At 35.9% G+C, this 7475-nt stretch overlaps 1 long non-coding RNA gene across 1 annotated transcript; it reads right to left on the reverse strand.

The window, feature by feature from the left end:
• Window positions 1–3337: 3337 nt before the first annotated feature.
• Window positions 3338–6789, reverse strand: LOC136855982 (uncharacterized). Its single transcript, XR_010858196.1, has 2 exons — window positions 6666–6789; window positions 3338–3989 (listed from the first exon to the last, which is right to left on the reverse strand). It is a non-coding gene; the product is annotated as an uncharacterized lncRNA (long non-coding RNA).
• Window positions 6790–7475: the final 686 nt, after the last annotated feature.

Raw genomic sequence — 7475 nt, forward strand, 5'->3', positions numbered from 1 at the left:
GCTGAAACGGGAGTTGACGGTAAAATGTTTGAAAGGTGCAACAGGAGGAATCAATTGTTAGGAGAAAGAGAATATGCAAGGAGGTACAGTAAAAGGAACGAAAGGGGTTATAACAGCTAGGGGCCTAAAACACGCTACAAAGAACCTTAAGTAATGCCTACAATGCACCGCATGAGGTACACTGACGGTACTACCTCCCCTACAGTTTAAATCGTTCATGTATCAAAATTTTACTTGTAAAACTACAACCAAAGTTTCTTCGGCGCAATCGAGTTTTCTGGACAGACGCTACAGCTTATATCAAGGCCACCGAAAATAGATCTATCTGTCGGTGGTCTCGGTATAATGTAAGAGCCGCGGCCCATGCAACTTTAACCACGGCACGGTGGTGGTCTATCTTATATCGTTGCCAGAAGCACGATTATGTCTAACTTTAACCTTAAATAAAATAAAAACTACTGAGGCTAGAGGGCTGCAATTTGGCATGTTTGATGACTGGAGGGTGGATGATCAACGTAACAGTTTGCAGCCCTCTAGCCTCAGTGGTTTTTAAGATCTGATGGCGGGCAGAATAAAGTGCGGACGGACAGACATAGCCGTCACAGTAGTTTTCTTTTACAGAAAAATAGAAAATAAAAAAAAAAAACTAAATATTTGGTCGAGTTACCTCCCCCTAAAGAGAGAGAAACACCTATCCCATAACTAACACCAAAGTTAATAACAAGAGCTCTCCTAAAGCATTGCATGCATTCAAATGATTTCTCATCCGTCCATATATCTTCCCTAATCCCGTCTAATTCTCCTGTCGATGACGGCAAAACACAGCATTTACACTCGTCGTCCATTCAGACGTTAACGGGATATCAGATCCCGGGGAGCAACTGTATTCCTGATTGTCATTTGTCGTCATTTGTCATCTAGGAGGGTAATTCTGACTCCTGAGTGATGACAGGTTGGTATCCCTGGTTTTTAGAATCGACTGCGTGCGTTCTGTGTTAATTTTTTGGTAGAAATACAATGAAATTTATGCTAATGGGCGCTATTTTAAGTTATAATATCAAGATAATCTATAAAGCTTAACAAAATACTCTTAAAGTCTAATTATTGGCTAAATTCTACTAGAAATTGAAGACATTTTTTCCTTTCAATAAAAAAAATACCACTAAATCCAATATAACTCACTCGCAAGTTCAATTTATACTAACAATGTGTTAAATTTCAAAAATATATAACTACCATAACATATGTCTAAGTCTAAACTCCATTACACAAACTAAGATTATTTTCCTCAAAAATTAAGTATTCTAAATCCTACTAAGTTCATATCACTGAGACTTTCCTTTACCGCATGATTTAGGGTGGCCCGGGCCAGCTTCTTAGGAAATGAATGACCTCTGTAATTTGGGACTGAGGTAGATTTGTCATTCTGTGAAGAAAGAGCGTCGAAATGAGAGATTTCATGTGGTCTAACATGGCATTACCAGTAAGGTTATGCTTTATGTTTTGTTGGAGTTGCTTTGAGTTACCTTGCTTGCTTGGGTTAAATTTGTGAGGTTGAGGGGTTGTTTTCCTCTTAAGAGGCTGAGGTATAGAGGGTACTTAGCCTCTTAAGAGGCAAAGGGATATATAAATTTATGTATATGAAGCTCAATGTTTAGAATTACTTTCAACTTTCATAGTCTATCCAAATATTCAAAATTCGTCTCACCTGGTTTTTTAGATATTCCTCTAATCAGGGCTTTATAACAAAATTACAACAAGGAGAATCTAGATCCCTTTCCCTTCATTCAAATATTCTTTGAAAGTTTACTTTTTTTTGACTGCAGTGTAGTTTTCAGAAAACTTGAACCTTGAAATTAAACCTCCCTGAAACACCTTAGTTTCTACGAATCAAGGTAATCTACTTTCATGAGCATATGTTGCAACTTTAAAACCAGTTCCTGATTAGCTATCTAGAATTATTTTCATTTTGCCTGCATGCAAATACCAACCAGCCACTTGCTATTACTTGGTAATAAACATTGTCTAGCAATTTGCTGGAACTGTACCAATCAACCTACCTCCAGCCAGATGCTGGAATTACTGAAAACATCCAGCCATTTTCCTGGAACTATACCAACCAACTCCAGCCATTTGCTGGAACTTTACCAACCAACCTCCTCCAGCCATTTGCTGGAACTTTATCAACCAACCTCCTCCAGCCATTTGCTGGAACTTTATCAACCAACCTCCTCCAGCCATTTGCTGGAACTTTATCAACCAACCTCCTCCAGCCATTTGCTGGAACTATCAACCAACATTCTCAGCCATTTGCTGGAACTATCAACCAACATTCTCCAGCCATTTGCTGGAACTATCAACCAACATTCTCCAGCCATTTGCTGGAACTATCAACCAACATTCTCCAGCCATTTGCTGGAACTATCAACCAACATTCTCCAGCCATTTGCTGGAACTATCAACCAACCTTCTCCAGCCATTTGCTGGAACTATATCAACCAACCTTCTCCAGTCATTTGCTGGAACTATATCAACCAACCTTCTCCAGTCATTTGCTGGAACTATATCAACCAACCTTCTCCAGTCATTTGCTGGAACTATCAACCAACATTCTCCAGTCATTTGCTGGAACTATCAACCAACATTCTCCAGTCATTTGCTGGAACTATCAACCAACATTCTCCAGTCATTTGCTGGAACTATCAACCAACATTCTCCAGTCATTTGCTGGAACTAATTAACCAACATTCTCCAGTCATTTGCTGGAACTAATTAACCAACATTCTCCAGTCATTTGCTGGAACTAATTAACCAACATTCTCCAGTCATTTGCTGGAACTAATTAACCAACATTCTCCAGTCATTTGCTGGAACTAATTAACCAACATTCTCCAGTCATTTGCTGGAACTAATTAACCAACATTCTCCAGTCATTTGCTGGAACTAATTAACCAACATTCTCCAGTCATTTGCTGGAACTAATTAACCAACATTCTCCAGTTATTTGCTTAAGCTAGATATATACAGCTGCTTCATACTCCATTAATAGTGTTCCATAAATCTTTGTTTTATAAATTTATTCCAATATCAATGCAGTCAACTTTTGACTTTCAAGTCCACTTACATGCAGTAAAATTCAGAAGTATATATACTGACTGCCATACATTTTAAATTCTGCTGCTTAGTACAGTCATACTGGAACACCTTCATAATTTTATTACTGCCAACTTTATCATTTAAATTTGATGTAAAACTCCAGATTCATAAAACTATTTCAGGCAGCGTACTTCCAGGACGCATGGAAACCTTAGGTTGCGTCTTATGGACAACTCAAGACTTGACAAAATATAGAACCATTTATTGAAATTACAATTTTAGAAATTACCTTAAAACCCAATTGACAGGAATTATAAAAACAGTTTGGCTCAGATTTTAAGCTTACAAATTATGCAGTAATCATTTACTTTGTAAGACAATTTGAATATTGATTTAAGTTCTCCAAGAGGCAAATCTTAACATATATATTAAAAGCAGCCCAGCTTCTCCCAGCGTACGATATCAGCATCTTCTGCAGTCAATTTTAGACCAAGTAGTGTATGGCTCCGTAACTAAACTCCATGTTTAGCCATTTACACCCTGGAAAAAGCCACATTTTCGGAGACAGGCTACGAGGGCCATAATCTTCCAAAATTTTCACTGAGGTCGAACAGCCTCTGAAGTCATGAACCGAATTACAGATGGCAAGTGGTATTTGCCACAGGAGAGAAGTCTTATCATGCAATGATGCCTTTGAAGTTCTTTACTGGATTCAAGGTTCTTCTGCTTGAGAAACTTGCCTAGGAAAGGCTCCCGGCATCCCTTTCAGAGATCAGTCTTCACTTGTTTTGGTTGAATGCGAGATACTGCTTTATGTTGTACCCAATAGCCAGTATTTTCTTCTATCAGGCAGTTGGCAGCAGTTGGCAGCAATTTAGAGACTCCCTCACAGCCTGAACAAGAGAAATAGCTTTGTAAGTTCTATAGGACATGCAACTGAGAAAGCAGTTTGATGCTAATTCTGATAAACTTAATAGGCAGTCTAGTTAAGCCTATATTTAAATTAGGTATCTAAGGCTATATTTGAAAGAATTTAGTGACATGAAGCAGCATACAAGCTAAATTTTAATACAGCTATATTTTAATATAGCTTAGTTAAGTTAACTTAAATTGTTGGCCTATCAAGTGGAATAGAAATTTAAGCTACAATGAAATCAATAAGCAGATTAACTTCTCAAAGCAAATCGTTCAGTTAAGCTAAAATTAAAGTCTTAGGTCATATGTACATTGACAAATTATCACTGGCCACACCCCATTAAAATATAATCCTAACTTAAGTACACAAATGACATTAAGGGTGAAACATCCAGGTGAGACATCAAAAGTCACATCCGTTTGTTCTGGCACAAACAAGGTCAGGTCAGATCACTACCTGATTATAATTTACCAGTTCTTGGCCACTTTTTTTGTCCCACATGGACAATATTGAGTCTGGAAGTTACATACTTAGTTTCTTCAAGATTAAAGAGTTTCTACTCAGTTACCAAATATTTCTTTGGCTAAATTAAAAGCTATATCTTAAAGATTATCTGCAAGGGTACAGCAGAAACTTCAGCCTAAAAGCTGCTAAATGACAGCAAAATAAGCTGTGGAAAGCTGTGGAAAGCTGTGGAAAGCTGTGGAAAGCTGTGGAAAGCTGTGGAAAGCTGTGGAAAGCTGTGGAAAGCTGTGGAAAGCTGTGGAAAGCTGTACTAAATATTAGTAAAACAAAGTGAAATACCGAGTATAGAGCTTTGAACAGCTGCAATAATTTAAAGTCCACAAGAGCCCCCAAAAATTTCAAAGTCCACAAGAGCCCCCAAAAATTTCAAAGTCCACAAGAGCCCCCCAAAATTTCAAAGTCCACAATCATGCCCCCAAAATTTCAAAGTCCACAGAGAGCCCCCAATTTACAAACCCAGAAGAGCCCCCAACTTCATGCAATCCAACAAAGCCCCAAAATTTCAAAGTCCAAAAGAGCCCCCAAAATTTCAAATTAAGCTGAGCCTTCCTAAAATTTCAAAGTCCAAACTGAGCCCCCAAAATTTCAAAGACCACAAGAGCCCCCAAAACCTAGATTAAAAGTTTTGTAGAGCCCCCTAAAAACTTCAAAAAAAGTCCTTATTTTAAAACTCCAAAAAACTTCAAAGTCCACAAAAGTCCAAAAATTCAAAGTCCACAAAGTCCCCAAAAAAGCCCCCAAAAATTTCAAAGTCCACAAAGCCAAAATAAATTTCAAAGTCCACAAAAGCCCAAAAACAATTCAAAGTCCAAAAAGCCCCCAAAAAATTCAAAGTCCACAAAAGCCCAAAAAAAATTCAAAGTCCACAAAGCCCCAAAAAATTCAAAGTCCACAAAAGCCCAAAAAATTTCAAAGTCCACAAAAGCCCCCAAAATTTTCAAAGTCCACAAAGCCCAAAATTTTCAAAGTCCACAAAGCCCCCAAAAATTCAAAGTCCACAAAAGCCCAAAAATTTTCAAAAGTCCACAAAAGCCCCCAAAAAATTGTCCCAAAAAATTTCAAAGTCCAAAAGTCCAAAAAAATTCAAAGTCCACAAAAGTCCAAAAAAAATTCAAAGTCCACAAAAGTCCAAAATAAATTTCAAAGTCCACAAAAGCCCAAAAAAATTTCAAAGTCCACAAAAGCCCAAAAAAATTCAAAGTCCACAAAAGCCCAAAAAAAATTCAAAGTCCACAAAAGCCCAAAAAAATTTCAAAGTCCACAAAAGCCAAAAAAATTTCAAAGTCCAGAAAATACGAAATGTATTTACCGAAGTATCTCGGAACAAGTTTCCCGACCCAGTTTTTAAGTATACCACGTTTTCATCGAAATTTAAATAAAATTTTAAACAATATAAAGCTATTAAAATATTAAACTTAATCTTACCCTTCCATATTTACATTAAAAAACTTCATAAAAGTTTAGGCTACTTTCAGAAATATTTCAGAAATATTTCAAGAATTAGGCTACTTTTAGAAAATCACGCCATATTTAAGAAAAAGCTTTAAGGACTAAACCTAAAATTTACTTTATTATTACGTAAATTCAAGAACCCAACCACTTAATTCAAAATTTAAAAACATTTGTAAACAGATTTGGTACAAACTTTCCTAAATTTAAAAAAATCTAAAAACCACGTTCTTTAAAGAACGTTACAAATTACAGCAAATATAAAATTTAACGGATATTTGATAGCATACGGCGACATTCGCAAAACTAAGGTTACGTTAATTCATCAATTACCGGGAAGCGTAATAAAACTAGTTAATCACGAAACTAGAGTTTCCACTACAACACCTGAGCACTTGCGCACTTATATAACCGCGAAACAGACAAGTGAATACTTACAGCGTAGAAGTACACTTACTATCAGCGTAAGTTAACATGAAATAAATAATCTTAACACTACGCTAAAACACTTGCGTACTTAACCACTTAACTTTGACACTTGACAAATTGAATTTAGCGTAAAAGTACACTTACAAAAACTTTCGTTAATCACAAATATACGAAAGCCTTTAGAAAACCCACGAATTCCTTAGCAAATCACGAACCACAAACTGAAAACTACAAATCTTGGAACACTTACCACCGATAACCAGGAAACATCACGAATATAAGTCCCCGGAATCTCAACACGAACATCTACGAAAATCACGGACCACGAACACACTTCCATCTCACTAGACGAACACACGGACGGCCGGACCAAAACATCAACTAATGTCGAGACGGTTTGAGGACCAAAGGTAAGTTTTAACTACCAACCAAGGACGGGTGAGAACAGGCTGTCTTATTCTTCCGTCAAACGAATTCTTTTGTTTTCCATTTTTTATAAAGTGGTTCTTAGTTTCTCATTCACTCCGCTAGTCTGCTCAGGCGATTTTATTGTGTAGGTGACGAAATTTATGATTTGCAATAGAAGGTCAATTTTAAAATTGAATTTTAATTATAAATTATAAAAATTACGAATAAGGCTTTCGTAATGTTACGTTAAAAATCAGGAAAATATCAAAATTAGCGCAAATTTAACAAATTCAGATTCTGAACGTATTTCAAAATCTATCATAAATTAGATATTTTTAATTCAGTTTTGATTTTAAACTTTAAAAATTAAAAAATTACGAATACGCCTATCGTAATGTTACGTTAAAAATCAGAAAAATATCAAAATTAGCGCAAATTTGAACAAATTCAGATTCTGAACGTATTTCAAAATCCATTATAAATTAAATATTTTTAATTGAATTTTGATTATAGACTTTAAAAAAACAAAAATTACGAATACGCCTATCGTAATGTTACGTTAAAAATCAGAAAAATATCAAAATTAGTGCAAATTTTAACAAATTCAGATTCTGAACGTATTTCAAAATCCATTATAAATTAAATATTTTTA

This window comes from Macrobrachium rosenbergii, chromosome 34, assembly GCF_040412425.1.
Source record: "Macrobrachium rosenbergii isolate ZJJX-2024 chromosome 34, ASM4041242v1, whole genome shotgun sequence".
NCBI lineage: Eukaryota > Metazoa > Arthropoda > Malacostraca > Decapoda > Palaemonidae > Macrobrachium > Macrobrachium rosenbergii.